The sequence below is a fragment of the Oncorhynchus keta genome, unplaced genomic scaffold, assembly GCF_023373465.1.
Source record: "Oncorhynchus keta strain PuntledgeMale-10-30-2019 unplaced genomic scaffold, Oket_V2 Un_contig_2534_pilon_pilon, whole genome shotgun sequence".
Lineage (NCBI taxonomy): Eukaryota > Metazoa > Chordata > Actinopteri > Salmoniformes > Salmonidae > Oncorhynchus > Oncorhynchus keta.
Genome location: NW_026284397.1, coordinates 30,001 through 45,000, shown reverse-complemented (window position 1 = coordinate 45,000; position 15,000 = coordinate 30,001). Strand labels below are relative to the sequence as shown.

Genomic DNA, 15,000 nt, shown 5'->3' with positions numbered 1-15,000 from the left:
AATACATCCACAGGTACACCTCCATTTGACTCAAATTATGTCAATTAGCCTATCAGAAGCTTCTAAATCCATGACATAATTTTCTGGTCTTTTCCAAGCTGTTTAAAGGCCCAGTCAACTTAGTGGATGTAAACTTCTGACCCACTGGAATTGTAATAGAGTGAATTATAAGTGAAATAATCTGTCTGTAAACTCTTGTTGGAAAAATGACTTGTGTCATGCACAGTGTACATGTCCTAACCGATTTGCCAAAACTATAGTTAGTTAACAATACATTTGTGGAGTCGTTGAAAAACGAGTTTTAATGACTCAAACCTAACCTAGTTTTAATGACTCCAACCTAAGTGTATGTAAACTAGTTGTAATGACTCCAACCTAAGTGTATGTAAACTAGTTTTAATGACTCCAACCTAAGTGTATGTAAACTAGTTCTAATGACTCCAACCTAAGTGTATGTAAACTAGTTGTAATGACTCCAACCTAAGTGGATGTAAACTAGTTGTAATGACTCCAACCTAAGTGTATGTAAACTAGTTGTAATGACTCCAACCTAAGTGTATGTAAACTAGTTGTAATGACTCCAACCTAAGTGTATGTAAACTAGTTTTAATGACTCCAACCTCAGTGTATGTCAACTAGTTCTAATGACTCCAACCTAAGTGTATGTAAACTAGTTTTAATGACTCCAACCTAAGTGTATGTAAACTAGTTCTAATGACTCCAACCTCAGTGTATGTAAACTAGTTCTAATGGACTCCAACCTAAGTGTATGTAAACTAGTTCTAATGACTCCAACCTAAGTGTATGTAAACTAGTTTTAATGACTCCAACCTAAGTGTATGTAAACTAGTTCTAATGACTCCAACCTAATTGTATGTAAACTAGTTTTAATGACTCCAACCTAAGTGTATGTAAACTAGTTCTAATGACTCCAACCTAAGTGGATGTAAACTAGTTGTAATGACTCCAACCTAAGTGTATGTAAACTAGTTGTAATGACTCCAACCTAAGTGTATGTAAACTAGTTGTAATGACTCCAACCTAAGTGTATGTAAACTAGTTTTAATGGACTCCAACCTAAGTGTATGTAAACTAGTTGTAATGACTCAACCTAAGTGGATGTAAACTAGTTGTAATGACTCCAACCTAAGTGTATGTAAACTAGTTGTAATGACTCCAACCTAAGTGTATGTAAACTAGTTGTAATGACTCCAACCTAAGTGTATGTAAACTAGTTTTAATGACTCCAACCTCAGTGTATGTCAACTAGTTCTAATGACTCCAACCTAAGTGTATGTAAACTAGTTTTAATGACTCCAACCTAAGTGTATGTAAACTAGTTCTAATGACTCCAACCTCAGTGTATGTAAACTAGTTCTAATGGACTCCAACCTAAGTGTATGTAAACTAGTTCTAATGACTCCAACCTAAGTGTATGTAAACTAGTTTTAATGACTCCAACCTAAGTGTATGTAAACTAGTTCTAATGACTCCAACCTAATTGTATGTAAACTAGTTTTAATGACTCCAACCTAAGTGTATGTAAACTAGTTCTAATGACTCCAACCTAAGTGGATGTAAACTAGTTGTAATGACTCCAACCTAAGTGTATGTAAACTAGTTGTAATGACTCCAACCTAAGTGTATGTAAACTAGTTGTAATGACTCCAACCTAAGTGTATGTAAACTAGTTTTAATGACTCCAACCTAAGTGTATGTAAACTAGTTCTAATGACTCCAACCTAAGTGTATGTAAACTAGTTTTAATGACTCCAACCTAAGTGTATGTAAACTAGTTCTAATGACTCCAACCTAAGTGTATGTAAACTAGTTTTAATGACTCCAACCTAAGTGTATGTAAACTAGTTCTAATGACTCCAACCTAAGTGTATGTAAACTAGTTTTAATGACTCCAACCTAAGTGTATGTAAACTAGTTTTAATGGACTCCAACCTAAGTGTATGTAAACTAGTTGTAATGACTCCAACCTAAGTGGATGTAAACTAGTTGTAATGACTCTAACCTAAGTGGATGTAAACTAGTTTTAATGACTCCAACCTAAGTGTATGTAAACTAGTTGTAATGACTCCAACCTAAGTGTATGTAAACTAGTTGTAATGACTCCAACCTAAGTGTATGTAAACTAGTTGTAATGACTCTAACCTAAGTGGATGTAAACTAGTTTTAATGACTCCAACCTAAGTGTATGTAAACTAGTTCTAATGACTCCAACCTAAGTGTATGTAAACTAGTTGTAATGACTCCAACCTAAGTGTATGTAAACTAGTTGTAATGACTCCAACCTAAGTGTATGTAAACTAGTTGTAATGACTCCAACCTAAGTGTATGTAAACTAGTTGTAATGACTCCAACCTAAGTGGATGTAAACTAGTTGTAATGACTCCAACCTAAGTGTATGTAAACTAGTTGTAATGACTCAACCTAAGTGTATGTAAACTAGTTGTAATGACTCCAACCTAAGTGTATGTAAACTAGTTTTAATGACTCCAACCTCAGTGTATGTCAACTAGTTCTAATGACTCCAACCTAAGTGTATGTAAACTAGTTTTAATGACTCCAACCTAAGTGTATGTAAACTAGTTCTAATGACTCCAACCTCAGTGTATGTAAACTAGTTCTAATGGACTCCAACCTAAGTGTATGTAAACTAGTTCTAATGACTCCAACCTAAGTGTATGTAAACTAGTTTTAATGACTCCAACCTAAGTGTATGTAAACTAGTTCTAATGACTCCAACCTAATTGTATGTAAACTAGTTTTAATGACTCAACCTAAGTGTATGTAAACTAGTTCTAATGACTCCAACCTAAGTGGATGTAAACTAGTTGTAATGACTCCAACCTAAGTGTATGTAAACTAGTTGTAATGACTCCAACCTAAGTGTATGTAAACTAGTTGTAATGACTCAACCTAAGTGTATGTAAACTAGTTTTAATGGACTCCAACCTAAGTGTATGTAAACTAGTTGTAATGACTCCAACCTAAGTGGATGTAAACTAGTTGTAATGACTCCAACCTAAGTGTATGTAAACTAGTTGTAATGACTCCAACCTAAGTGTATGTAAACTAGTTGTAATGACTCCAACCTAAGTGTATGTAAACTAGTTTTAATGACTCCAACCTCAGTGTATGTCAACTAGTTCTAATGACTCCAACCTAAGTGTATGTAAACTAGTTTTAATGACTCCAACCTAAGTGTATGTAAACTAGTTCTAATGACTCCAACCTCAGTGTATGTAAACTAGTTCTAATGGACTCCAACCTAAGTGTATGTAAACTAGTTCTAATGACTCCAACCTAAGTGTATGTAAACTAGTTTTAATGACTCAACCTAAGTGTATGTAAACTAGTTCTAATGACTCCAACCTAATTGTATGTAAACTAGTTTTAATGACTCAACCTAAGTGTATGTAAACTAGTTCTAATGACTCAACCTAAGTGGATGTAAACTAGTTGTAATGACTCAACCTAAGTGTATGTAAACTAGTTGTAATGACTCCAACCTAAGTGTATGTAAACTAGTTGTAATGACTCAACCTAAGTGTATGTAAACTAGTTTTAATGACTCCAACCTAAGTGTATGTAAACTAGTTCTAATGACTCCAACCTAAGTGTATGTAAACTAGTTTTAATGACTCCAACCTAAGTGTATGTAAACTAGTTCTAATGACTCCAACCTAAGTGTATGTAAACTAGTTTTAATGACTCCAACCTAAGTGTATGTAAACTAGTTCTAATGACTCCAACCTAAGTGTATGTAAACTAGTTTTAATGACTCCAACCTAAGTGTATGTAAACTAGTTTTAATGGACTCCAACCTAAGTGTATGTAAACTAGTTGTAATGACTCCAACCTAAGTGGATGTAAACTAGTTGTAATGACTCTAACCTAAGTGGATGTAAACTAGTTTTAATGACTCCAACCTAAGTGTATGTAAACTAGTTGTAATGACTCCAACCTAAGTGTATGTAAACTAGTTGTAATGACTCCAACCTAAGTGGATGTAAACTAGTTGTAATGACTCTAACCTAAGTGGATGTAAACTAGTTTTAATGACTCCAACCTAAGTGTATGTAAACTAGTTCTAATGACTCCAACCTAAGTGTATGTAAACTAGTTGTAATGACTCCAACCTAAGTGTATGTAAACTAGTTGTAATGACTCCAACCTAAGTGTATGTAAACTAGTTGTAATGACTCCAACCTAAGTGTATGTAAACTAGTTGTAATGACTCCAACCTAAGTGTATGTAAACTAGTTCTAATGACTCCAACCTAAGTGTATGTAAACTAGTTCTAATGACTCCAACCTCAGTGTATGTAAACTAGTTGTAATGACTCCAACCTAAGTGGATGTAAACTAGTTCTAATGACTCCAACCTAAGTGTATGTAAACTAGTTCTAATGACTCCAACCTCAGTGTATGTAAACTAGTTTTAATGACTCCAACCTCAGTGTATGTAAACTTCTGACTTCAACTGTATGTACGTCACAACAAACTTCCAACTGAACAAATCTTTTTGAAAATAAATGAGGTCATAACAAAATGAAGCAAAGCCTGGTAAATATACAACAGTAAACCTGTAGACGTATTAATGGGTATAAACAAAAACCTGACAATAAATCAAAATGGGGGCTGTATGAGGAGAGTTCAGGGAGGGAGGTGATGACGCAGGTGGAGAGACAGGTGACGCGTGGGACAGGGTGGAATGGAGGGAGTGAAGCAGACATTATGCACACACACATTCACACACACACACATACACTGACAAAGAGGAAGAGGAGGAGGTAAAGGAGGAAGAGGAGGAGGTAAAGGAGGAAGTATTTGTAACATGCACCTCTATTTTACGACCTTCTACGACCGTGCCGTGTAATTTGTCTCGCGCCCTGTCAGCGTCCGCACTATGCTCGAAAGTTACGAACCCAAAACCCTGCATGCAGGATGGAGAGGGAGAGAACAACATGCATGTTATTCATGTGTTTATAATCATTATTCATATTATTACTGTCATTACTCCAGTCAGTACAGAAAACAGCCTGGGCTGTTGTTCACTAGAATAAAAGGAGAAAAACATGTTGAAATGTAAAAGATGAAGCACACTATTATAGGCCAGCTTCAGGCAGGAACCCCCTCTGCTTCAAAACGTTTTCCTTATCTTCTCTCCTCTAACACACATCTCTAACCTCTAGCCTCCTCTAAAACACATCTCTAACCTCTAGCGTCCTCTAAAACACATCTCTAACCACTAGCTTCCTCTAACACATCTATAACCTCGAGCTTCCTCTAACACACATCTCTAACCTCTAGCATCCTCTAACACATCTATAACCTCGAGCTTCCTCTAACACACATCTCTAACCTCTAGCTTCCTCTAACACATCTCTAACCTCTAGCTTCCTCTAACACATCTCTAACCTCTAGCTTCCTCTAAAACACATCTCTAACCACTAGCATCCTCTAACACATCTCTAACCTCTAGCTTCCTCTAAAACACATCTCTAACCTCTAGCTTCCTCTAACACATCTCTAACCTCTAGCTTCCTCTAACACACATCTCTAACCTCTAGCTTCCTCTAACACATCTATAACCTCTAGCTTCCTCTAACACATCTCTAACCTCTAGCATCCTCTATCACATCTATAACCTTGAGCTTCCTCTAACACACATCTCTAACCTCTAGCTTCCTCTAACACATCTCTAACCTCTAGCTTCCTCTAACACATCTCTAACCTCTAGCTTCCTCTAACACATCTCTAACCTCTAGCTTCCTCTAACACACATCTCTAACCTCTAGCTTCCTCTAACACACATCTCTAACCTCTAGCTTCCTCTAAAACACATCTCTAACCTCTAGCATCTTCTAACACATCTATAACCTCTAGCTTCCTCTAAAACACATCTCTAACCTCTAGCTTCCTCTAAAACACATCTCTAACCACTAGCTTCCTCTAACACATATCTCTAACCTCTAGCTCCCTCTAAAACACATCTCTAACCTCTAGCTTCCTCTAAAACACATCTCTAACCACTAGCTTCCTCTAACACACATCTCTAACCACTAGCTTCCTCTAACACACATCTCTAACCTCTAGCTTCCTCTAACACATCTCTAACCTCTAGCATCCTCTAACACATCTATAACCTCTAGCTTCCTCTAACACACATCTCTAACCACTAGCTTCCTCTAACACATCTCTAACCTCTAGCTTCCTCTAACACACATCTCTAACCTCTAGCTTCCTCTAACACATCTCTAACCTCTAGCTTCCACTAACACATCTATAACCTCTAGCTTCCTCTAAAACACATCTCTAACCTCTAGCTCCCTCTAAAACACATCTCTAACCTCTAGCTTCCTCTAACACATCTCTAACCTCTAGCTTCCTCTAACACACATCTCTAACCTCTAGCTTCCTCTAACACATCTCTAACCTCTAGCTTCCTCTAACACACATCTCTAACCTCTAGCTTCCTCTAATACATCTCTATACTCTAGCTTCCTCTAACACACATCTCTAACCTCTAGCTTCCTCTAAAACACATCTCTAACCTCTAGCTTCCTCTAACACATCTATAACCTCTAGCTTCCTCTAACACACATCTCTAACCTCTAGCTTCCTCTAACACATCTCTAACCTCTAGCTTCCTCTAAAACACAACTCTAACCTCTAGCTTCCTCTAATACATCTCTAACCTCTAGCTTCCTCTAACACATCTCTAACCTCTAGCTTCCTCTAACACATCTCTAACCTCTAGCTTCCTCTAACACACATCTCTAACCTCTAGCTTCCTCTAACACATCTCTAACCTCTAGCTTCCTCTAACACACATCTCTAACCTCTAGCTTCCTCTAACACACATCTCTAACCTCTAGCTTCCTCTAACAACTACTATGCAGAAGAGAAACACAACGCGTCACCTACCTTAGAGCCCCGCTCGTTAAAAATGATTTCAACGTCTAAGATTTGACCAAATTGCTGGAAGGAAAGACAGAAAACAAAGCCAGAGTCAATGACATTCTTTAATGCAGGATTGTTCAGTGGTACAGCACATGGAGTAGCATTTAGCATGGAGTAGCATGGAGGAGCACTTATGGGAGATAACATCAGTAATTGTAGTGTAATACTCACGCCAAACATTTGCCTGAGGTCTGGGTCCCTGAATCTGAAGGGTATGTTGGAGACATGGAGACGCTTGGGCTGAGTCTTACTGTTACAACTGTCAGACGACTGGCTCTGCTGCTGACTGTCTGTCTGAGACACCTCCTCTGTCTGCTGGGGGGGGAGGGAGGGAGGGAGGGAGGGAGGGAGGGAGGGAGGGAGGGAGGGAGGGAGGGAGGGAGAAACAGACAATGTTGGTTATTGACCACCTGCCTCAGACCTCAGAACAGCTAAGTCTTTTCCCTACACACTTAGAACAAGAAGGTGCTATCTAGAACCTCAAAGGGTTCTTCAGATGTCCCCATAGGAGAACCTTTTGAAGAACCCTTTTTGTTACTGGTAGAACTCTTTGGTTCCAGGAAGAACACTTTTGGTTCCAGATAGAACCTTTACCCTAAAACCACAAAAGTGTACTTCCTGGAATCAAAAAGGGTTCTACCTCTCCAGCTGAATAACCCTTTTGGAACCCTTTTTGTGTACCGTGTCAGGGTAGCCTAGTGGTTAGAGCGTTGGACTAGTAACTGAAAGGTTGCAAGTTCGAATCCCAGAGCTGACAAGGTACAAATCTGTCGTTCTGCCCCTGAACAGGCAACTAACCCACTGTTCCTAGGCCGTCATTGAAAATAAGAATTTGTTCTTAACCTCTTCGAGATAGGGGGCGCTCTTTGAATTTTTGGATAAAAAACGTTCCCATTTTAAACAAGATATTTTGTCACGAAAAGATGCTCGACGATGCATGGAATTGACAGCCTTGGAAAGACAAAACTCTGACGTTTCCAAAACTGCAAAGATATTATCTGTGAGTGCCCCAGAACTAATGCTACAGGCGAAACCAAGATGAAGTTTCATACAGGAAATGCCCCAGATTCTGAAGGCGCTGTGTTCCAATGTCTCCTTATATGGCTGTGAATACGCCAGGAATGAGCCTGCCCTTTGTGTCGTTTCTCCAAGGTGTCTGCAGCATTGTGACGTGTTTGTAGGCATATCATTGGAAGATTGACCATAAGAGACTACATTTACCTGGTGTCCCGCCCGGTGTCCTGTGTCGAAATTATTGCGTAATCTGTAGGTCCATGCGCATTCCATTTCTTCAGAAGAGAAAGTCAACTGCCACGAAAAGATTTTATCATCGATAGATATGTGAAAAACACCTTGAGGACCCAGTCCTCTACTGTCTATATATCATATAGAGACAGACCCAGTCCTCTACTGTCTATATATCCTATAGAGACAGACCCAGTCCTCTACTGTCTATATATCCTATAGAGACAGACCCAGTCCTCTACTGTCTATATATCCTATAGAGACAGACCCAGTCCTCTACTGTCTATATATCCTATAGACCCAGTCCTCTACTGTCTATATATCATATAGAGACAGACCCAGTCCTCTACTGTCTATATATCCTATAGAGACAGACCCAGTCCTCTACTGTCTATATATCCTATAGAGACAGACCCAGTCCTCTACTGTCTATATATCCTATAGACCCAGTCCTCTACTGTCTATATATCCTATAGAGACAGACCCAGTCCTCTACTGTCTATATATCCTATAGACCCAGTCCTCTACTGTCTATATATCCTATAGAGACAGACCCAGTCCTCTACTGTCTATATATCCTATAGACCCAGTCCTCTACTGTCTATATATCATATAGAGACAGACCCAGTCCTCTACTGTCTATATATCCTATAGACCCAGTCCTCTACTGTCTATATATCATATAGAGATAGACCCAGTCCTCTACTGTCTATATATCCTATAGACCCAGTCCTCTACTGTCTATATATCATATAGAGATAGACCCAGTCCTCTACTGTCTATATATCCTATAGACCCAGTCCTCTACTGTCTATATATCATATAGAGATAGACCCAGTCCTCTACTGTCTATATATCATATAGAGACAGACCCAGTCCTATACTGTCTATATATCCTATAGACCCAGTCCTCTACTGTCTATATATCATATAGAGACAGACCCAGTCCTCTACTGTCTATATATCCTATAGAGACAGACCCAGTCCTCTACTGTCTATATATCCTATAGAGACAGTCCTCTACTGTCTATATATCCTATAGACCCAGTCCTCTACTGTCTATATATCCTATAGACCCAGTCCTCTACTGTCTATATATCCTATAGACCCAGTCCTCTACTGTCTATATATCATATAGAGACAGACCCAGTCCTCTACTGTCTATATATCCTATAGACCCAGTCCTCTACTGTCTATATATCCTATAGACCCAGTCCTATACTGTCTATATATCCTATAGACCCAGTCCTATACTGTCTATATATCATATAGACCCAGTCCTATACTGTCTATATATCCTATAGAGACAGTCCTCTACTGTCTATATATCCTATAGACCCAGTCCTCTACTGTCTATATATCCTATAGACCCAGTCCTCTACTGTCTATATATCCTATAGAGACAGACCCAGTCCTCTACTGTCTATATATCATATAGACCCAGTCCTATACTGTCTATATATCCTATAGACCCAGTCCTCTACTGTCTATATATCCTATAGACCCAGTACTCTACTGTCTATATATCCTATAGACCCAGTCCTCTACTGTCTATATATCATATAGAGACAGACCCAGTCCTCTACTGTCTATATATCCTATAGAGACAGACCCAGTCCTCTACTGTCTATATATCCTATAGACCCAGTCCTCTACTGTCTATATATCATATAGACCCAGTCCTCTACTGTCTATATATCCTATAGACCCAGTCCTCTACTATCTATATATCCTATAGAGACAGACCCAGTCCTCTACTGTCTATATATCCTATAGAGACAGACCCAGTCCTTTACTGTCTATATATCATACAGACCCAGTCCTCTACTGTCTATATATCCTATAGACCCAGTCCTCTACTGTCTATATATCCTATAGAGACAGACCCAGTCCTCTACTGTCTATATATCCTATAGACCCAGTCCTCTACTGTCTATATATCCTATAGACCCAGTCCTCTACTGTCTATATATCATATAGACCAAGTCCTCTACTGTCTATATATCCTATAGACCCAGTCCTCTACTGTCTATATATCATATAGACCCAGTCCTCTACTGTCTATATATCCTATAGACCCAGTCCTCTACTGTCTATATATCCTATAGAGACAGACCCAGTCCTCTACTGTCTATATATCCTATAGACCCAGTCCTCTACTGTCTATATATCATATAGAGACAGACCCAGTCCTCTACTGTCTATATATCCTATAGAGACAGACCCAGTCCTCTACTGTCTATATATCCTATAGAGACAGACCCAGTCCTCTACTGTCTATATATCCTATAGAGACAGACCCAGTCCTCTACTGTCTATATATCATATAGAGACAGACCCAGTCCTCTACTGTCTATATATCATATAGACCCAGTCCTCTACTGTCTATATATCCTATAGAGACAGACCCAGTCCTCTACTGTCTATATATCCTATAGACCCAGTCCTCTACTGTCTATATATCCTATAGACCCAGTCCTCTACTGTCTATATATCATATAGAGACAGACCCAGTCCTCTACTGTCTATATATCATATAGAGACAGACCCAGTCCTCTACTGTCTATATATCCTATAGACCCAGTCCTCTACTGTCTATATATCCTATAGAGACAGACCCAGTCCTCTACTGTCTATATATCCTATAGACCCAGTCCTCTACTGTCTATATATCCTATAGAGACAGACCCAGTCCTATACTGTCTATATATCCTATAGAGACAGACCCAGTCCTCTACTGTCTGTATATCCTATAGACCCAGTCCTCTACTGTCTATATATCCTATAGAGACAGACCCAGTCCTATACTGTCTATATATCATATAGAGACAGACCCAGTCCTCTACTGTCTATATATCCTATAGAGACAGACCCAGTCCTCTACTGTCTATATATCCTATAGACCCAGTCCTCTACTGTCTATATATCCTATAGACCCAGTCCTCTACTGTCTATATATCCTATAGAGACAGACCCAGTCCTCTACTGTCTATATATCCTATAGACCCAGTCCTCTACTGTCTATATATCCTATAGAGACAGACCCAGTCCTCTACTGTCTATATATCATATATACCCAGTCCTCTACTGTCCATATATCCTATAGAGACAGACCCAGTCCTCTACTGTCTATATATCCTATAGACCCAGTCCTCTACTGTCTATATATCCTATAGAGACAGACCCAGTCCTCTACTGTCTATATATCCTATAGACCCAGTCCTCTACTGTCTATATATCCTATAGAGATAGACCCAGTCCTCTACTGTCTATATCATATAGAGACAGACCCAGTCCTCTACTATCTATATATCCTATAGAGACAGACCCAGTCCTCTCAGATGCTGAAACCATAAGGAACAAATATCACACACACACAGTACAGTCGGCTTCACGCTCTAACCCAGTTACAGAAAGAGAATACTCTCCATTCCTCAACTCTGGGCTCAGAATACTGTGTGTTTACAGGGGAGGAAGCATAAGGCTGACAGGCTGCTGCCACCCACCCACCCACCCACCCACCCACCCACCCACACACACACACACACACACACACACACACACACACACACACACACACACACACACACACACACACACACACACACACACACACACACACACACACACACACACACACACACACACACACACACACACACACACACACACTACTGTCTATATATCCTATAGACCCAGTCCTCTACTGTCTATATATCATATAGACCAAGTCCTCTACTGTCTATATATCCTATAGACCCAGTCCTCTACTGTCTATATATCATATAGACCCAGTCCTCTACTGTCTATATATCCTATAGACCCAGTCCTCTACTGTCTATATATCCTATAGAGACAGACCCAGTCCTCTACTGTCTATATATCCTATAGAGACAGACCCAGTCCTCTACTGTCTATATATCATATAGAGACAGACCCAGTCCTCTACTGTCTATATATCCTATAGAGACAGACCCAGTCCTCTACTGTCTATATCCTATAGAGACAGACCCAGTCCTCTACTGTCTATATATCCTATAGAGACAGACCCAGTCCTCTACTGTCTATATATCATATAGAGACAGACCCAGTCCTCTACTGTCTATATATCCTATAGACCCAGTCCTCTACTGTCTATATATCCTATAGAGACAGACCCAGTCCTCTACTGTCTATATATCCTATAGAGACAGACCCAGTCCTCTACTGTCTATATATCCTATAGACCCAGTCCTCTACTGTCTATATATCCTATAGAGACAGACCCAGTCCTCTACTGTCTATATATCCTATAGAGACAGACCCAGTCCTCTACTGTCTATATATCCCATAGAGACAGACCCAGTCCTCTACTGTCTATATATCCTATAGACCCAGTCCTCTACTGTCTATATATCCTATAGAGACAGACCCAGTCCTCTACTGTCTATATATCCTATAGAGACAGACCCAGTCCTCTACTGTCTATATATCCTATAGACCCAGTCCTCTACTGTCTATATATCCTATAGAGACAGACCCAGTCCTCTACTGTCTATATATCCTATAGAGACAGACCCAGTCCTCTACTGTCTATATATCCTATAGAGACAGACCCAGTCCTCTCAGATGCTGAAACCATAAGGAACAAATATCACACACACACAGTACAGTCGGCTTCACGCTCTAACCCAGTTACAGAAAGAGAATACTCTCCATTCCTCAACTCTGGGCTCAGAATACTGTGTGTTTACAGGGAGGAAGCATAAGGCTGACAGGCTGCTGCCACACACACACACACACACACACACACACACACACACACACACACACACACACACACACACACACACACACACACACACACACACACACACACACACACACACACACACACACACACACACACACACACACACACACACACACACACACACACACACATACGCACACGCACGCACGCACACACACACGCACACACACACACACACATACGCAGCAGCGTGTGCCATCTGTGGAACATGAATTGTACAGGCAGTGGACGCCTACACTTCAAACCAGGAAATAAAACAAAGATAACTATATATCTGGTCTTTTTCTGCAGCATCAGAAGTTTCATCTAATAGTCAGAGGGGAGAAGAGAGACGTGTTTTGACATATTGCTGGAGAGAAGGAATGAAAGGAGAGAGAGAGAAACAGACACTGATGACTGGAGAGAACTGAGACTTTAGGGAGGGAGGGAGGGAGGGAGGGAGGGGCGGAGAGAGAGAGACGGGGCGGAGGGAGAGAGAGAGAAACAGACACTGATGACTGGAGAGAACTGAGACTCTAGTGAAGGAGGGAGGGAGGGAGGGAGGGAGGGAGGGAGGGAGGGAGGGAGGGAGGGAGGGAGGGAGGGAGGAACAGACACTGATGACTGGAGAGAACTGAGACTCTAGTGAAGGAGGGAGGGAGGGAGGGAGGGAGGGAGGGAGGGAGGGAGGGAGGGAGGGACACTGATGACTGGAGAGAACTGAGACTCTAGGGAGGGAGGGAGGGAGGGAGGGGCAGAGGGAGAGAGAAACAGACATTGATGATTGGAGAGAACTGAGACTCTAGGGAGGGAGGGAAGTGAGGAGGGAGGGAGGGAGGGACACTGATTACTGGAGAGAACTGAGACTCTAGGGAGGGAAGGAGGTGAGGAGGGAGGGAGGTGGGGAGGGAGGGAGGGAGAGACGGACACTGATGACTGGAGAAAACTGAGACTCTAGGGAAGGAGGGAGGGGCGGAGAGAGAGAGAGAAACAGACACTGATGACTGGAGAGAACTGAGACTCTAGGGAAGGAGGGAGGGAGGGAGAGAGAGAGAGACGGACACTGATGACTGGAGAGAACTGAGACTCTAGGGAGGGAGGGAAGGAGGGAGGGAGGGAGGGAAGGAAGTGAGGAGGGAGAGAGAGACGGACACGGATGACTGGAGAAAACTGAGACTCTAGGGAGGGAGGGAGGGAGGGAGGGAGGGAGGGAGGGAGGGAGGGAGGGAGGGAGGGAGGGAGGGAGGGAGAGAGAGACGGACACTAATGACTGGAGAGAACTGAGACTCTATGGAGGGAGGGAGGGAGGGAGGGAGGGAGGGAGGGAGGGGGAGGGAGGGAGGGAGGGAGGGAGGGGGGCGAGAGAGAGAGAAACAGACACTGATGACTGGAGAGAACTGAGACTCTAGGCAGGGAGGGAGGGAGGGCGGAGAGAGAGAGGGAGGGAGAGAGAGACGGACACTGATGACTGGAGAGAACTGAGACTCTAGGGAGGGAGGGAGGGAGGGAGAGAGAGAGAGAGAGAGAAACAGACACTGATGACTGGAGAGAACTGAGACTTTAGGGAAGGAGGGAAGGAGGGAGGGAGGGAGAGAGAAACAGACACTGATGACTGGAGAAACTGAGACTCTAGGGAGGGAGGGGCAGAGAGAGAGAGAGAGAAACAGACACTGATGACTGGAGAGAACTATCATTGACTATATACATACCCAGTGTCTAACAGAGCTATAGGTGTACCAACTATAGGAGTCCCCTTGAAGCCTATAATTGACTATGTACATACCCAGTGTCTAACAGAGCTATAGGTGTACCTACTATAGGAGTCCCCTTGAAGCCTATAATTGACTATGTACATACCCAGTGTCTAACAGAGCTATAGGTGTACCTACTATAGGAGTCCCCTTGAAGCCTATAATTGACTATGTACATACCCAGTGTCTAACAGAGCTATAGGTGTACCTACTATAGGAGTCCCCTTGAAGCCTATAATTGACTATGTACATA

At 41.4% G+C, this 15,000-nt stretch overlaps 1 pseudogene; it reads right to left on the bottom strand.

The window, feature by feature from the left end:
• LOC127922338 (RNA binding protein fox-1 homolog 1-like) overlaps positions 1-15,000 on the bottom strand; it is a 54,265-nt pseudogene that overhangs the window by 21,781 nt on the left and 17,484 nt on the right.